This window comes from Panthera onca, chromosome A2 (genome assembly GCF_046562875.1).
Source record: "Panthera onca isolate mPanOnc1 chromosome A2, mPanOnc1 haplotype 2, whole genome shotgun sequence".
NCBI lineage: Eukaryota > Metazoa > Chordata > Mammalia > Carnivora > Felidae > Panthera > Panthera onca.
The window spans coordinates 148,130,908-148,149,633 of NC_138340.1; the positions used below are offsets into that span (position 1 = coordinate 148,130,908).

The 18,726-nt window shown below is 52.4% G+C and overlaps 1 protein-coding gene and 1 non-coding gene across 4 annotated transcripts in view; both read right to left on the minus strand.

The window, feature by feature from the left end:
- PLXNA4 (plexin A4) overlaps nt 1–18,234 on the minus strand; it is a 440,460-nt gene extending 422,226 nt beyond the window's left edge. Inside the window, exon 1 of one of the 3 annotated variants that reach the window (XM_060633177.3) lies at nt 18,020–18,234. The gene's annotated coding sequence lies outside the window, so the exon portion shown is untranslated. Of the gene's footprint in view, nt 1–11,247; nt 12,154–18,019 lie in introns of those variants that run through there. The other 2 variants (XM_060633176.3, XM_060633178.3) reach the window with 2 other exon arrangements.
- On the minus strand, nt 14,294–14,378 carry TRNAR-UCG (transfer RNA arginine (anticodon UCG)). The gene has a single exon. It is a non-coding gene; the product is annotated as a tRNA-Arg (tRNA).
- Nucleotides 18,235–18,726: the final 492 nt, after the last annotated feature.

An 18,726-nucleotide genomic window follows, 5' to 3' on the forward strand; every position in this document is an offset into this window, starting at 1 on the left:
GGCCTGAGCTGAGACTTCATTCTCTCCTTCTTGATTTTCTCTGACCTTGCATGTAAATAGAATCTTCTGCTGCTCACCTGGTCCTTTAATATGCATGGCCACGTTCATCCTCACCTCCTGGGCTTCAGGTCAGGAACAGCAAGGGCTTATTCCAGCTTTAAAGGAAGAGAAATTGAGGCCTATCCCAGAGAGGGAACTTGCTGAAAGACATTCAGCAGGCCTAGGATTAGAAGCTGGGTCTCCCTATTCCCTGGTCGGCACATAATACTTCTTCAATTGCTCTGAAAATGAAAATCTTGGGATTATTTTGCAGGAGAAAAAAAAAATAGGCCTTGAGAAGCTGTAGCCACATTTCTGACAAGCTCCATTCAGAGGGCACCGTAACTTACATAAATGATTTCCTATTACACCGCAATTGTCACTGCAACATGACAGTCTTGCAGCCTCCTTGAAGTGTTCTCTTTGTTGTTTTTCTGTACAGATCCCCCAGAAAGAAGAATCAAATATGGTCCGAGCAGGAAAACAAATCGCACAACACCCGCAGACCTAGATTCCCCTTCTGCATGGCTCCTCCTGAGAAGGACCAAAGAGAATGCAATGAATGAGCCCCCTGGGCCGGAGCCCTCTCCCACCTGCCCTGTTCCCAGAGCTCTGCCAGGTCCCTGCAAATAGGATTCCTTTTCAAAAAAAAAATGAAAGCCAACAGTTTATGAAGAAGAAATGAAGTGGCAATTTCCCAGCATGGCTGGGAATCAATACAAGCCATTGCCAGGGTTTTTCTTTCAAAGGGTGACTGCTACAGTTCTCCAAAGTCAAGAGTGACAGAGCTCCGGTTCTTGACTTACAACTGCTTCATCATAGCAAGATATTTTTAATTTAAAACTCACTGCAGTTGGGTTCGAACTCAGCTGGGACTTGATTTACTGCTAATTCATTTCTCCGATTCCTATAATTCTAAACTCCGTCACCAAACAGTTTAATGCTGATAGAATCACCAGTGCAATGCTTCATGAATGGGCATCAGGGGAATTTTGTTAGTAAGTGTGTGTTAGCAACTGTTATTCACTTTGGAAAGGAACATGGTGCTTGGGCAAAGCATGGCCGAGGGCTTATAATTGGGCATGTGGGTCACTAGCCTGTGTCCCCACGTGAACCAAATCCAAATACCACTGGGGTGTTAGCCCACCCCCACCCCAACTCTCTCTCTCTCTCTCTCTCTCTCTCTCACACACACACACACACACACACACACACCACACACCACACACACATCATTACCTATGTAAGATGAGTACTGGGCACTGAAATGCTGCCCATGGGAAATGTCTAACTCCACTCTCCGGGTCAGTACCCAACGATGGAAACCATGGATTTCTTGTCTAATTATAAAACTTTAGCCTCTCTGAGGTAGCAAAGTTTCCTCCCCAAGAGAAAATCCTTTGTTTCAACTACCCAAAATCTAGGAAGGTATGTCTTAATAACTCAAGCCCTCTCTGTTAATGAGAATGTGTATGTTTGCCAGTTCTATTGAAACCTCTTATTGGATAAATGCAGCTGAAAAAAACAATATTGAGAAGGTGAATGTCATTACTCACATACTTTACAAACATTCATCCTGATCTATTACATGCAACCATAAGGTGCTACGTGTTGGAGACATTTCCACAAACCTGTTGGAGCCACAATCACACTCCTTAAAACGGTCCCTTTAGAGAAGGTACATGGGAAGACACCATGGTTGTCAATATCTCATAACAATTCACAGCCATTTCTGAGAGTCTCAAAGGCAAATGACAAGGACCAGAAGAAGGCAGTTGGAGCCCACATGTTCCCCTGTGTAACAGTTCAGTACATTCATTCTCCTGTTTCTTCTCCTCCGGACCAAACTCAAACCTGAAAGCTTTCACTTGAAACGATTTCACCAAAATGTCTTCTGTCCAACACTTGTTCCAGGAACTGTTGATTGGCTTAAACACACACCACCAAGCAAGCTGAAAAATGGCTGGCTAAGAATAATTAAACAGGTGTCTCTACAGTGGGATTCCTATGCCTTTTTAAATGTTTATTTATTTATTTGAGAGAGAGAGAGAGTAAGAGAGATAGACAGGGTGTGCACGAGCTGGGGAGGGCATAGAGAGAGGGAGAGAGAGAATCCCAAGCAGGTTCCAGATTGACAGTGCAGAGCCCCGTGCCGGGTTCCATCTCACAACTGTGAGATCGTGACCTGAGCCAAAATCAAGAGTCAGATACTTAACCAACTGAGCCACCCAGGTGCCCGTCCTATGCCTTTAATGTAAGTCTTGAATCTCCAAGAGGAAGACAGAGCATAAGGTGTTTGCAAGGCTTACTTGGCCACGGATGCTTCTTCCATGAAGGGACTTGTCTTTGGAATGCTTTGGGAAATGCAATCTGGTTATTCCACCCGATCTCCCAGCACCCAAACCCACACTTAGTTTTATATGGAAAGCAGGAGCTCAACTCCATGTGGGTCAGTGTCAACAGACCACCTGCCCCCAAACCACCATCACCCAGGACACTCTAAGGTGACGGCTGGGTTCAGCCTGCACTCATCTTGGTTCATCTTATCCTCTCAAAGAGCTACCTTCCTTGATGTGGCTCCAACCCTGCCCCTGCCAGAGAGCAAGCACTTGCCATAGCAGCTGATTCGCATGCCCCTACTTCTGTCCTTTACAGGCCATTCGTCTCCACCTTCTCCTGCTCCATTTATTAATTCTATTTACTCAGCAAATATTTATTGACTGCTTCCAGTATGATAGGCCCTAATCTGGGCACCAAGTACACAAGAGAAGTAAGAAATGGTCTCTCTCATCTACCGACATAAGAAAATAAAATGCTATGGCCATCATCGCTACCACCAGCATCAGCTTCCTCACCTTTATTACAAAGTAAGAATTAAGTTCTGATCACACAAGACACACTTCAACCAGCGGCTGGTCCTGACCCGCAGGAGCCGGAAATCTCAGGCAGACATGCTAATGCAGACACGTGTCTCCAAGTCAGCGAGTTGCTCACATCAATCAGCAGTTAAGGGCAAGTGCATTTCGGGAAGAAAGGCGGGGGTCAGTATCTAATGGTGAAGAGAGCGGGGAAAGGGGTCACAAGCATAGGGCAAGCATCACTCCTTTGCTCCGCCTGACCGGGGAGGGGCTTCAATGCCCAAGAGATGTAAAATGGAAGGGACGCCGGCTGGAGGCATGACTTATGGGAAGTATTTTATGCAAAAATGCCCCCTTTTGTTTTATATTTCAGTGCTTACAATATTTCTTAAAACCAGGAGAAAGGCAGAGGGCATTTGCCTCTGACCCCAGCTTCCAAGCAGCCATGCCCCTCAGCCGTTGCAGACAGAAGTGTCTGAGATATCCATACATCATCATGTGGAAGGCAGGCACTCCTTTGGCTTAAAAAGCCTAAAAAGTAGGAAAAGCCTCTTGAAGCCTAACTGGAACCCATTCTCTTTATTTTAATATTTTCAATTTATTTATTTATTTTGAGAGAGAGAGAGAGAGAGAGACAGCACGAGTGGGGGAGGGGCAGCAAGAGAGGGAGGGAGAGAATCCCAAGCAGGCTCTTCGTTCCCAGCGCAGAGCCTGATGTGGAACTTGAACCCACGAAGCCGTGCGATCATGATGTGAGTGGAAACCAAGAGTTGGACGCTTAACCAACTGAGCCATCTAGACTCCCTAACTGGAACCCATTCTTAATGTGGCTTAACTAGGTAACCCACAGTGTGGTTGGCCATTGTGGCCATGGAGTCAAGAATTTTGGGGGCTGAATGATACCTTCTTGGAGCAGCTTGCTCTGGCTCACTATCTGATTCTATTCTGAAGAACCATGCGTCTTATGCAGAACCCATTATCCCAGACCCCCAATTTCTGTACCTGCTCAGATCTTTCCTGAAGTCCCACTCTCACCCCCAATTCTGGCCTTCAGCCACTTGCCACTTGCCCCTGGCGCTTCTAGCCTGAGTGGCCCCTGGAATGCCTCACATTATTCTTAAAGTTCTCGAAGACTTTCTTCCTTCAGGGCAAAGGCCAAGCTCCAGCAGGTCCACTGTGGGGGGAGCCACTGAAGCCCCAGCCGAGGGGCCTGACCACAGAGGCTCTGGTTTGAGCTAATTTCACAACCTCAAAGTGAGGGGGCGTTCCTGCCTCCTGGGGCGAATGGTGCCCAAGGAACCACAGCTCACAACAAGGTCCCAGCACAGATGCTGGCTGTGCCTGCCCTCCAGACTCTTCTGAGGCTATGCTCCCATCAGGCTTGTCTAGGTAATGAACCACCAGCTGTGCTTCCTCAGGAAGCTCTGGCTGGCTGGGCAACACATTCTTTAGATTCTTTGTACATTTGGTGTTTCTGTTCCTTCCCTACTTCTCCCCCTTTTTCCTTCACTCTTGCCGCTCTGGGCTTCCATCTCTCAAGAAAGTGTTCCCACGTCAGCTTTTGCCTCAGGCTCTGCTTGCTAGAGAGCCCAGGCCAAGACTGCGGGTGAGGGGCAGACAGACGGAAAGTACAAGGCTTTGGGCTCCTCCACAGCTCTGACCAGAACAGTCCTTCTCCCATCTGTGCTGTGGGTCAGAATCCCATATAGAATTTCATTTGAATAAAGAGCTCCACCCCATCCATATTAAAATGTGTTTTGGGGTGCCCGGGTGGCTCAGTCGGTTAAGCATCCCACTTCGGCTCAGATCATGGTCTCGAGGTTCACGAGTTCGAGGCCCACATTGGGCTGTGTGCTGACAGCTTACAGCACGGAGCCTGCTTCAGATTATGTGTCTCCCTCTCTCTCTGCCCATCCCCCGCTTGTGCACTTGAGCACGCTCTCTCTCTCTCTCTTAAAAATAAATAAACATTAAAAAAAATTAAAACGTTTAAAATCACTGAGCTAGACCAACCCTTTCATTTTGTCAGTAATGATACTGAAACATAAGGGGATTTTTCCCAAGCCCCCTTGGCTGTAAGTGACAGATCTGGGATAGTCTACACATAGTTTTCTCCAAAACACAGCTTTCCCCACAACACCACGGCTTTTTAACCAGGGGGAACACACCAGAATTGTCTAGGAACCTGAGAAAATATACACCTGCCTGGACCTCACTCCTGCCTGAGAACCTCCCTGTTGCCTAGGAAGGACAAGGGGCAAACACCGAGCCTGGAGTCAGACTGCCTGCCCATCTGGCAAAATTCTGCTTGAAACCCTCATATCTACTTAATCACTAGAACCCTGTACTTTGTGTATATAGAATGAATGCTCTGCTGAAACTGTCCTCGTAGAATCCATCCTCTATTCAGTCAAGAATAGAAAAATGAAGGGCTTGTCTTGGGCCAGCCCTTCTCAGTGGATTCCCAGGGCCACCACACAGTATATCTCCTTATTGTGGTTTCACAATCCAAGTTAGTTGTGTTTGAAGGCTCTGAGAAGTTCTGCAACAAGGAACCCTAGCTTTTCTTTACACTAAGGGTTTCTCCAACTGTGGCCATGAGAACATTTTGTGTATGTAACACCCATTCACTCCCACAGAATGCACTTGGGGAAATTCTGCTCTATTTTAAATTTGCCTTCAGGAAGCAAGCCTGAGATGGAGAGGGAGGAAATAAACCCTAACTATGTCTGCAAGGTTAGCTGACGTTCTACGTAGGCTGGTTCAATTATATGTCCCGATGGCTGCTGACCTGTCATGCCCTCCTCTCACTGTCTACTCCTGCCATGAGAAGGAAACAATCAGCCAAGTCTGCTTTGCTTACTCTCCTTCTCCTCGCCCTCTGGGCCAAAGCCAAGGAATGGTTTGTTCAGCCTCTAGCTCTAGACCCCACTCACCATGAGGGAAATCCAGCTGTGCTCGTAAAAGGCAAGTTCAATGAGTATGTCAGATGTAAAGCTGATCTTGAGCGAAGACCAGGAAAGCCCTTGAAATGCTATGGTTTTCCTTTCCTACAGTCCCAGGGCCCTCTTCCTCCACTGCTCCTCTCCTCATGCTTCCTAATGAAAATACTCTTCCCCGTAAGACCTCGGAATTGATTCCGCTAGTCTACGTTCAGTGCATCGACTGCAGAGGTGATATCCTCTTAGCTAGTGATCTGTTTTGTGCTGGAGTGACAAAACATTCCAAAATCCAATTTGCTGCTGCGAATCCTGGTTCATGGAGAAGGCACTGTGGAGCGGGAGGGGCTAGCCAAGCTTGGCCGGCAAAGAGAGGGTGCCGAACACCTCGCATGCACCTGTTGCTGCACGTCTGAGCAGGACCCCGCATCCACCAGTTTCGGCCACTCCCACTGTTGCGCCAGAGGGGAGGTGATGAAATGCACCCCTGGGAGCCACCTCGAGTTTGGCAGAAGCTTCTGCTCACCTTACAGCATAGAGAAGCCAAAAGACGTGCAGAATAAAAGTTTGTCTTTGGAGGGGAAAAAAAAGTACAAACCACTAACCACAAGAGTATCACCTGTGGCTATTCCCTAAAATGCTGAGGCCAGAGAGACCAAATCAGGCGGCTGAGGCCTGGCTCTGGGATGGGACAGCAGCCCCCGGCCAGGTCTACGGGTTCCTTCAGGACTTCCAAGCGTCCACCGCTCAGGATCCGGATGTCATTCCTAATCAAGTGCTCCACTCACACTGAGTGCACAGGATGACCTTCCACACACGCAGCCGTTGGCACCAACCTCCACTGAACCTCTGCTCCCACAATTATATGTGCCAGGCGCCCAGCGTTGCATGACACCCACAGGCAGAGACTCCTTTCCTGGCTTTCAAAGATTCCCTGGGGAATCTTTGGGGCTAATGAACCCGAGGGCTAATGAATGAACGAACCAACAAGTCCCTATTGTAAGCATCCTTCCCCAAGAGTGAAAAGACCATCCGCTATGTAGTGTCCTAGAGCCTTGGGCATTGGGCCTCAGTCCCTACAGCATCAAGATGGGAATAAACAGTGCCCCCCTCCCTTGCTGGATGTCAGTTTGCTCAGGCTTGAGATGTGGCCCCACCACCCACCAACTGTATGATCCTGGACAAAGTCTTTGGCCTCAGGCCTTTCAACTTCCTCGTGCAGGAAATGGGAATAATAACAGTAACTGGCTCTCTGGGTGGTTCCATGGAGGATAAGGGCCAACCTGCGTAAACCACTAAAATGATGCCCCATCCAAGTCCGCGCTGAATAGATATTAGCCACCACCATCACCATTGATTATTATTCCTTTCCATTCTGCTAGCTTTCACAAGGGCAAATACTCATGTCCACACAGCCTCTTCCCTGGGGAGGCTGATGCCGCGTGATCGTCAGGACAAGGGTCTGGGAGCCGGCCCAGACTCTCGCGGGGACTCAGGCAGCCTTTCTCCCAAGCTGCTTCATAGGAAGCAGAGAAGCAGCCTCCTCCTTGTGGAACAAGGCCTCTGCTCTGCCAATGAGGACCTCCTGCCTGCCTTCGCTTTTAAGACCCATCTCCTACCACTTAGCAGCAGAGCCCCCTTCGGTGTTCCCACTGACTCCACCTTCCTGCCAAGGAAGGCTGCGGGCCCACAGTGAGGAGAGAGGCACGAGAGAGAGTAAGTCTGGATGGAGGGGATCATGTGGGAGGTCAGGGTAGGCAGCAGCAGGGCCGGTAGCTTCCAAAGAGATACTGTCCGCAGGGCTCTGCACGGGCCAGGCATTGCACAATGGGGCCTGTAGGGCAATTACCCTAATCATGTGCATCTCCCAAACAGCCGTTTGATTTATTAGCGCGATGTCTTTTTAAAATGCCGCTCTTAAATATAAATAACACTTAATCATCCAGCTGTCGTTAAATTCATGTCATATTGATTTCTTGGAGTGCCACAAATTTGAGGGCGAATGGGCTGTCGGATGTGCGCACAAAGCTAAGAGGTGAATTAGCAAGTCGGGGGGGGGGGGAGGGGAAGGGAGTGATGCAGAAGGAGGAACGGGGTGTCAGGGGAAGGAAATGAGCGCTGTTCTACTACCCCAGGGTCCACCGAGCTTCACATCAACACAAATGAGAAGAGGAGGGGAGAGCCTAAAAAAGAATGGTACATCTGTCACACAGACTAATCCCGGCGTGGATCTCGAGCCGGTTTTCCGTAGGGCTGCCGCCCATCCCCGCCCATCACGGAGCCACTCCAACAGGTCTCTGAGGTGGCATTGTCTGTGTAGTGCCTTCTCCTAGTGAGGATGGGGAGAAGCGGCTAAGAAATGCCCCCTAGCTGGCTAGGAGGAGAGAGATTGGCTGCAGTTTCTTTGCATCAAAGCCTAGTGATAACTAGGAGCTAAGAGCGGTTAATCTCCCCGCCCCCTCAGCTCTCTCCCCACTTCAGGACCACGGCCTCCCTAGAAGGCACCCCCCCTCAATTCCCAGCAGCCCTCATTGTGATTAAAAGGATGCGGAGGCCAAGTGCAGGCAGACTGTGCCGTGCAGATCTCCCTGTCTGCAGGGCACAGCAGCAGCAGAAGCCATGGAGAGGAGCAGAGGAGAAAGGAAACAAGTTGGTGGCCTCAGATGCCTCTGGAAATGTTTGCAGGCATCAGTGGGCATCCAGGATGAAGTCTTGGGAGGACAGAGGCGAGCCCACAAGGGAGTCCCAGATTGAGCAAGAAGGAACAGCACTCGCGGGCAACCCACGCTCACGGAGGAGCCCCTAGGGCACAGCCTAGCAGCAGCCAGGGTCCGCTGAAAAGAAGCACTCGTGATTGGGGTTTTTCTAGTATGACTCCCTTGCGAGTGCAAAGACCCTAGAGAACTTAGAAGGAAGTCCACAAAGGGGTGGGAGAGAGAGAGAGAAAAAGAGAGAGAGAGAGAGAGAGGCGACGTGCCATGCTCCAGGGCTCAGCGAGAGAGCCAGGAAAAAATTAGATGATGTACACTCAGCTTTACACAGATGTTAATTAATGCCTGCTTTGCCCTAGAAACCAAATCGGTACCTAATTCTAAGTGCAAAAAGTGTGGGGATTTTTTGAACCCATGTTTAAAAATGTTTAGCTTATAACTAGCATGACTGCTGGCTTTGCATGAACGTGACGGATCCTAAGGCTGCAAACACAGGAGGAAGGAAAGATAGAGAGGGAAGCGGGGAAGCGAGCAGAAGTCTGTGTGGAAGACACACAGACATTTCCGGAAGCTCAGCACACCATGCTTCAGCCCCATCAAGGTCCAGTGAGAGAATGTTTATCCAGGAGCCATCCACTGTTGCTGGGGCTATTTCTTCTGAAAACCATGTGTTCCTCGATGCATACGTGGGACCTCCCTGTCCACGCACTCATAGGGCATGCGTGTGGAAACGTTCCAGTTTTTCCACAGCCTGGAGGACAGAGATGGGTCCCGCCATCACACTCTGGACGAGCGGATTGCGTTGAACTGACCCTTTGAGAAAGCACGCATGTATCTGGGTGTGCATACACACACCATTCTCAAAAAGAAAATAATGTTTCTCCCCCCTACTGGGTTCTCCCCATTGTGAGAGCTTTGCTTTAGTCCATCTACCCTTTCCAATCAGTCAAAGGGCGGTTACACACAGCACACGGCAGGAATACAATCTCCCCCCAGGGGCGTCTGCTCCTCTCCTCCCCAGCCTAGCTGAGAGACCTTTGCAGGATCCGAAAAAAGTTTGAAAATAGCAGAGATGGGGGTGCGCAGAGGGCCCTTTATTTCAGCACCCATCTTCAGGATTTACAGAATCAACCAAATCCTGTGCCCAACACTGAGGCCCCTTGTTCCAAAGAATGTTGACTCCTTTCCCCTAGCACTCTGGAAGACTCCCAACATATTTTTCCCACTGGTGAGTTTGTAGGACACTCTGAATACATGATCTTATATAAAGGGTACAAGTTCACCCCATTTCTTGCCAGGCTGCCCCACAAGCTACCCCAAAAGGGACAGCTAGAGAAACTCGGGGCCCTGCTATATTTACGTGCAACTCCAAAATCATGTTTTACTTGGACCTCACATTCTTCTCCCTACAACAACCGAGCCCGAATGAATTGCTCTTTGACCCCCCGATGGAAACTGCAAAAAAGCCCTTTTGGAGCCCCAACCACCTCCTACCTCCTCCAGAAAAAGTTTGAAAATGAGCAGCCTGTGAAACTCCAGCTGGGCAGAAAAGGAAAGGAAAGGCTTTAGGGAAATAGAACCTTGAACCACAGGCTTCTGGAGAGTGGTTCTGCACAGTCAAAAGCAACCTGGCTTTGGGGAACACTGGCAAACCCAAGAATGCCTGGCCTCCTTACAGGGGGGCACTGCTGAGGTGGTCGTGAGAGAGGGGACCTTCCTCCCTTCCCTACAACACCCTCCTCCGCCCCCTTTCAGTTCTATTTCTCAGACACACACCTCCAAAGGCATGTGACAGGTGTTAGCCGGAGGCACAGCAAAACAGCCCCATGCTTTCCCACACAGCGTAGAGGGAAGAGTAGAGAGGTGAAAGGGATACCCAAGACCTGTGTCCCCAAGCCCTGGCGGCTTGCTGTTGCGGACAGATTGGAGATGTGAATAGGTCGTACCTCTTACGGAGGATCTGACCCCCATACGCTCTCCCTAGACCAGCCACACACCCAATGCCATGCGGAAGCCCCTTCCTGCCTGGAATCCCGGCGCATTCCCGGGGAAGCAGTGCAATGCTTCCGAAAGGCGTTTGTGCTGCCTCTTACTGGGGAAACGCAATGCCTGTTCCATATGCACCGCCCTACAGAACTGCAGCCCCATCTGCCTATGTGGCCTCCTCCCTGCACGCTGGGCCACCACGCTCTCCAAATATCTGCCAGAATATCTATCTGTCGGTCTGTCTCCCGTCAAAATCCCAGGGTGTCCAAAGGCCACGGAGCGGAGATGACGCTGGGCGGGTCTCCCCAAACCTCCCATTACTTCTCCCGTTTTGAAAACCAGCTAGAAATACCAGGGGCCGGGGAACTGAAAAATCGCTCCCTCAGCCTACCCCGGTGGGAGGGAGAGGCAGGCATACGCAGAATCCCACCCTGAAAGTCCTAGGTAAGAGAAGTGTGAGTCCGGATCGTCAGAGGAGAAAGAACAGGGGGAAATACCTGCTCTGGCCGCGCCGCACCTACGCGGGTGTCCAGGTGGGACGTGGGCAGGTGCGTGTGCGCGGCGTGTGCCAGTGTGTGTGTGTGTGTGTGTGTGTGTGTGTGTGTGTGTGTGTGTGCGTGCGTGCAGCGGGCTGGCTCCAGGGCAGCCGAGGACTCCCGGACCGAGCCGGGTACCTCCGCCCGCGCTGCCCTCGCCCTCCCGCCGGCTCCTTACCTGGAAGCGCCGCTCTTGCCTCCTTCAGCGGGAGCGCCGCATTGACACTGCAGATGGTGCCTGTGCCGCTGCCTCTCGTCCTCCTCTGAACGTGTGCGTGTGCGCGCGTGTGGCTGCCTCCTCCAGCCCCAGCCCCGAACGCAAATACTCCGCCGAGGCACCGGGAACCCGGGAGGAGGCAAGGGAAACGCAGGGCGAAATCACAGCCTGCGGGGCTTGACAGCTCCTCCGGCGGCGTCCGAGGTGGGCGGAATGTCCAACAAAAAGGTCGGAGAATGTGGATCGAATCCAAGCACCCCTTTCCTCCACCTAGCCCGGAGCCGGAGCGGCGGCGGCGGCTGCGGCGGCGGCTCTCTGGGGCTGCGGTGGCGACGCGGGGCTGCCCCCCTTCGTCCCCACCCCCGCGGGCTGAATGTCCTTGATGCCAAGCGGGCACGGCGGCGTCACTCCGCGCCGCCCATGCTCGCCCGGTCGGGCCGCTGCCCGGGCGCGGCGAGTGCGCGGGGGACCCGCCGGGGAGCGCTCTCGGCGCCTCTGCGCGCCTCCCTGGGCAGCGGCGGCCGCCCCCCGGCAGTCCGCGACCGGCCGCGCCGCTGCCGCCCCCGCCCCCGCCCCCGCCCCCGCCGGGGGACCGGCCGGGCGGTGCAGAGGGCCCGGGGCTGGGGGGCCGCGGGAGCCGCCGGCTGCTCCCCGGGGAGGCGCGGGGCTGCGGCGGTGGCGGCGGCGGCGCCTGGCGCTGCGGCGGCGGAGAGCGCGGCCGCGGGCGGAGCCGGGCCTCCCGGGCGCGCCCCCGGCCCCCCGGGCGGGCTGCTCGCAAAGTTTGCAGGGGGCAGGGAGCGGGGCCGCCGCTGGCTCGGCCGCCGCCGGAGCTCCCGGGCTGCCTGCTGCCGCCGCGGCTCGCTGCTGCTGTGCATTGAAGCCCGGCCAAGCGCTGCAAAAACTCCAGCTGCCTGGCGCTCTCTGGGTCCTCCTCTCCTCCCTCCCGCCCTCCCTGCTTCCCTGCCTCCCTCCCTCGCCTCGCCTCCTCCCCTCCCCTGCCGCCCGCCGCCCGCCGCCGCTCCCTCTCTGGCTCGCTCGGGCTGGCTCGGAGCTCGCGGCTGACATCTAGACCGACGGAGGGCGGCCGGCAGAGGGGGCAGGGGGCGCCTCCCCCACTCGGCGCCCGCGGCCGCCCGCCCCGCCGGCGCTCCCCCCCCCCCCGCACGGACGTTGGCGGACACCCCCCTCGTCCCCTCGGCCCGCGCCCGACGACCCTGCCGGTGGCGATGTGGGGCAGAGAGGGACGGGTACGCGGTGACACGGGCGCGGGGCGCCCACTCGGAAGGAGGCACGCTCAGCCTCCTCGGGATGCGGGCGCTGCCGGTCGGAGGGACCCTCAGGCGCGCAGAGCTGACACAGGCGCACGCACCTATCCCTAATCAGAACCCCAGCACCCCTCCGCGGCACCCAAGGACGGAGGCCCGGGCGAGAGAGCATGAATGGCCGAGTGCCCTGGAGCTTACTCAGTAACCTGACGCGTCTATTCATGTTTATATTGAGGGGCTGACCTGGCTCCTGTTCTCAGAAACCTCGACCACAGAACAGACAATGCCGACATCAGGGCAGTTTCGGAAGTCCGAAGAAAGAAATCACGTTGCTGTGGTTTCGACAGCCATCTGGCAGAGAGGAAATATGCGGAAAGGAAGTGGGTAGCACCACCTCTGAAACCTCTGCCTAGATCCTCCTGGGAGTGTGCCCCCCTCCCACCAGGAGAAGCCTAAAAGAGTCCCACACTCAGGTACCGGCTCTGCACAAGGCCCTGCTCCCCACCCCCAACATAGTCCCAGGGAACCATCAGTTGTGTCACTAAGTGCCTCAGCAGTCGCTGAGGACCATCCAAAGGAGCCAGAGTTGTTGGCCTCCTCTCTCAGGACTCCTCAACTTTCCTTTTCCTATAGGCACCCAACTTCCTGCCCCTTACTGTCCCTCCCATCAAAACATCTCTTGAGAATCTTCCCATTAGGTGGACGTGATGGATGACAGCATAAATCCTGACACCTTCCTGTAGGGGTTATATTTTCACAGAAATCCAAGTTGTAAACTGGTGAGTCTTTGAAAGGAGCTGGGAGCTGACCAGCTCTACCAGCCCCAAGGCAGGCAACATAGTCAGGTCAGGCAGGTCCATCCAGATAGCACCTTGTTGAAGCTTTGCTCTCAAAGGTGGGGGCCTCAATGAAAAGAAGAGCCAAGCCAGAGCCGGGGGCGAGGAGGACACCAGACATTTGCTTGTTTGGTTAGAGGTTGTTCCAGGAGACAGCGTGGAGCCCTTGTGGCCTCTGGTTCTCTGCTGAGCACTGCATGGCCCAGAAAGCAGCAAGGAGTTATCTCATTAGCGTGCCTTAATACATTGATCTGGCTCCTGTCCTCTCAGAAACCCTGGATCCCAGACTCTAGATAAAGCCCGCAATATCAGGTTAGTTTAGGAAGTCCGGAGAAACACATAACAAAATAACTCAATGCCACTGTTCCTTGGACCTCCATCCAGGCTGAGGAAGCCCAGGGTCAAATGTCTCTCTAGGAAGGACTGAGACTAGGGTGAGGCACTCAGGATGCAAAATTTAAGGAGGTGCTCAGGCTCAGGGTCCTGTAAGGCTGGCCTCGCACCGGCCCTGGTCCCACTCTAAGGTTTCTGCTCTAAAATTTCTGCACAGGATCATCACAAGCCTTTCCCAGAGGTGACAGCACAGATAGATAACCCCATGGAAAACCATAATGGGTTACTTAAGGAATATGGCTCAATAAAGGCAGAGTGGGGTTGTGGGGGAGGAGGCGAGCCTTTCAAATGTGTTTGCCACTCAGCTTTCAGGGTATGTCATAAAAATGCTGAAAGCGAGAGGAAGCAAGAAAACATCTTTGCCTCCATTCTCAGCCATTCTAACGGGTATTTTTTAATTATGTTTATTTATTTTGAGAAAGAGACAGAGACAGAGTGCAAGCAGGGGAGGGGCAGAGAGAGAGGGAGACACAGAATCTGAAGCAGGCTCCAGGCTCTGAGCTATAAGCACGGAGCCCAACACGGGGTTCGAACCCACGAACCGTGATATCATGACCTGATCCGAAGTCAGACGCTCAACCGACTGAGCCACCCAGGCACCCCTAACATGTATTTTTAATATAACTGATTTTCCCTCCTGTAGCCTCTTTGTGCACTGTGTGTGTGTGAATATCGCTGGTGAGCCCCAGGGTCAATTTCTGATGGATGGATGGTAAGTCAAACACCTTTTTTAGAGGTGGCAAATAAAATATATTTATTATTCTTTATCTTCTGCCTAGTGTGTGGTGTCACTTGTTTTCATTCAGAAAAACGGATGCCATGTGGTGCCTGAAGAGTAATGACAGAACCAAATGACAGAAAAGAAGGGAGGCCAAAAGTTGGCCCAACCACGGGACGGTGAGTGGCCCCAGCTGAGTCTCTCATCATTAACAGGGCCATATGGCCAACCATGTTCTCCCTCCTTCCCCTCCAGTTAGTAACACGGAGGAAGCTATGTTGCATGGGTGGTTATATAATACCATTGTAAGGGAGAACAGGAAGGGTCAAATTAGCAGCAGTGTGGGCTTGATATTATTATTATTATTATGGCCTCTTGGATTTCTTCTTTCAAAGCTGGAGAGTGAGATGGGGTAGGATGGGTAGGACTCTACACTGGAAGCAAGAAGACTTGGTCCTAGCCTAGGCACCGCCACCCACGAATGCTATGATTTGGAGATCTCACGTTCTCATCTGCCCCACTTACCCCTTAAAGATAGTGACATTCAAAGGAAATGCTACCTATTCATGCACTTGGAAACTCTCGAATACGTGCAATACACATCCAAGGAATTAGCACTGCTTTGCAGAAGGACATATCGCCCCTTTTTTAATGGCACAGTACAGGGGGGCAGGAAAGTCCTCTGTTGTCTTGACCCTTCTCTATGAATAGACACACTGGGAAGGGCAAGCTCTAGAACAGCTCAAAATGGGTTTCTGCATGAGTTACAAACCCTTCTCCCTCTCATACCTCCTGCAGCCCCTGCCAGCTGGTGAGGGGCAAAGAGGAACCCAAACTTTCTCCAACTGACATCAGATCTGTAAGTCACCCCTTCTACCCCAGGCCGGTGAGGAAACCCAGTCGTCATTGCCTGGCCCCACGGCCACAAGAGGGAGAAGTGAAATGTCATATTGCTTCATAACGTCCTGTCTTCCAAGGAGGCGATTTTTTGTGGCAATTTGGTTGTGGTTTATTGAGGGGCTTGAGGAGAAAAGTATTGGCCCATCACTCACAGCTGAGTAAAAGGGCCAGATTTAATAGGAGAGAGGAGAAGAAATCCTTAAGTTTTCCTTCACTTAGCTACCACCATTTTATTAGCCTAGGAACAGAACCGCTATTTAAGTTGATAAAAGCCAGATTTGCTTGTTAAATAAATCACCAGAGCCTGGTGGTGCTATAGAGAAATTTTTTCCCCCAAGAGCTGGCCCCATGGCTGGGTTTTATACAGCACCCAGTGCACTAGATGAAAACCACAGGAAGGCAGCAGCTTAAAAACCTAAATTGTGGCGCCACCTGCAGGAGAGTAGAAATATCAACATTATCCGAAATGCGCAGAGACTGGGAGGGAAGGGAGAGCCTTCCCAGGTGACACCTCCCTGGATGAGATGCAGACAGTAGGAAGGGCCCCCAACTCCCCACTGCCCCCTGCTTCCTGGATGTGTCAACATATGTCCACTGTACATTCCAGCGACCTTCAATTCTGCGTCCTTGAAAGCTGACACTTCGATGTAGGACAGCTGTTCTCAAGATTCTCAGTCCATTGAAACAAACTTATTCTTTCCTCTGATGCCTAAGGGGTTAAGCTTCTAACCCAACGGTTCTATTTTTGACACTGCAGGCCATAGAACAGTAAAAAAGGACAGAGAAATGGCTGCCCTTGGAACTGAGGGAGAAGTCTCCCTGGGTCACCACAGTCCCGAATTGTGGCTTGAACTTGGTAGCTGGGCACGGTCAGTAGACCCACACTGTCCCAGGCTTCTCTAGCCTGTGGGTGCTAGCAAAGATACAGAGATGTTAACACCTGAATCGCAGCTCCCAGCCCGCCCCTGCTCACACAGACCTGGCCTCTGCTGACAACTCCCTCCCTGTCTCCCCTCATTATGTCACAGGACCCCCCCACACACACACGCACAACCATGGTGGTTGTGCTTAGGAACCAGTCTGATCATGTTTTTCTCCATAGGGTCCATCACAAAAGTCTACCGCCTACAGAAGCCATTTGATGGAAGGACATCACTCCCATCGCCCCTGCCTACCTATACTGCTGGACACAACTGGCCATGCTGCTCTGTTGTGGTTTCCCAGGCTACACGGCAGGGGCGGGTGGGGGGGGGGCTGGTACCAGGGTGGGGAGGGTGCCTCCCCCACCCCCACTCACACATTGTGCAGGTATTGGTGATCCGGGCCCTGAAGCAGCTCCCGTGGTCCAAGTCTTCCTCCCCTACCTCCCCAGACCCCTTCATCCACCACACCCTCTCCACAATTCTTCCTTCTCTCTCGGCTAACACACAAACTTGTATTTTCAACTGCAGGAACCAGAAATTAGAGGACGCAGAAGCAGGATGGAGGGTGAGGTGGCGGGGGAGGGGATGTGACCTAACCTCATTTGCCAGAAAATAGCAGAGTTCCAGCTCTGGCCAGTTGTTTATCTTGCTCAACCAGAAAAGGTAAACACTTCAGTCCCAGAAGGCACGAGGTCCTACAGTGTGCCTGAATTCACGGACCGAATGCAATTCATGGCTCCCACATGAAGGCTCCATCTTGCCTCTTCCCAGCACTTGCCAAGTAGCTTAAGTGAGTCACTTGGCCCCTGTGACTAGGATACAAAGAACAGAAAGGGCCGAAGTCACTTTCCTTTGCAATGAAGATGGGTTTGTGCTGATAGGTTGAACAGTCTTGTCTGGTAACATACATTTCCAAGATGATTGCCAGGTGGCCTAAGTATAACCTCCTAAATAACTGTGACAGCCAGCCTCCAAAATGGCCCTAAAGATCCTTGCCATCTGGTACTCATGCCCTCACGCAGTCCCCTCCCACACTGAATTGGAGCTGACTTAGGTGACCAAGAAGACTTTACTGCAGGAGTGACCACATGTGATTTCCAAGCTAGGTCACAAGAGACATGGCAGCTTCCAGCCTGGGCTTTTGCATCACTCACATTGGGGCAAGGGAGCTGCCCTGTGGTGAGGACCCTTAAGCAGCCTTGTAGAAAGGAACTGAGGTTCCCAGCCAACTCCTGGCAAAACTTGACATCCCATGAGTGAGCCCTTGGAAGAGGATTCTCTAGCCCTGTTCAAGTCTTCAGATGATCCCAGCTTTCAGTCTTCTGACTGAGGTCCTGGACATTGTGGAGCAGCGACTAGATGTTGTTGGAGGTGCTCTGTTTTGAAGCAATAGATAACTAATACAGTGACTTACAGAGAGGGAATCCTTCCCCTGACCTTGGCCTCATTAGCCTCTTACTCTTATTATTTGAGCCCACTTGGCTTTAGAAGAAGAAGGGCAGAGGAGGCCATGCTTGGTGCATGACAGTGACCATACTGGGCAGGACTGGGCACCAAAATGTGCCCTGCCGGGGACTCCCTTCAGAGCTCTTCGCATCAAGCATCTTAGAATATCCCAACGTGTTAAGTAAAAATGAGAAAACCCAGCCAGGGCGCTGGAAACCATCAGCCCACGGAACGCTCAAGTCAAGCACTCACCTGAAGTCCCAGGGGGGAGTCAGTTCCAGAGAGTCAGCCTCGGGGACACACAGCAGTGAAGTGGTACTGGATCCTGCTCTCTTGAACCGGCTGTCTGGCACCTGCCTTCCCAGGATCCTCTCGGAGGTCAGACTGTGTGGGACTTCAGTGTGAGCACCAGTCCCTATGGTGCTAAGGGAGTTCCCTAGCCCTGACCCTGACCTTTACTGTACTGCAGGGGAGGAGGGAAGTCCAGGGACTCTTCTTGTCACAGCAAGAAGAGACTGGAAATAAGAAGTGGCTGGAAGCTGACACTGCAGTTTTCCGTCCACACAGGGCCCCATGAGGACTGGGTCACATCATCTTCTCTTGCACTTCAGAGGATCTCCTCAACCCTGAGCAGCTTCTGGAAAACTAAGCAGAGCCTATGGGTTGGCAGTGAGGCCAAGGCATGCACGAGGAAGAAAGGGGGAAGGAAGAAAGTAGCAATAGAGAAGAATAAGAAGGGCAGAGGTGACCATACTAACTCAGAGTAGAAAGAGAGCCATGGACGGCCTCTGGGAGTTTCCAGAGATGGTGCAAGGGCCTGTCATGACCTCTTTCCTCTTTAACATCTCCCTCCAGGACTCTGAAACCTGACTCCATTCTCCCTCTGGCCCCATTCTCTTTCCCCTGTTTTTAAAGGGCTTTCTCCCAGTGCACCTCCGCTGACTGCAGTCTTTACAAAT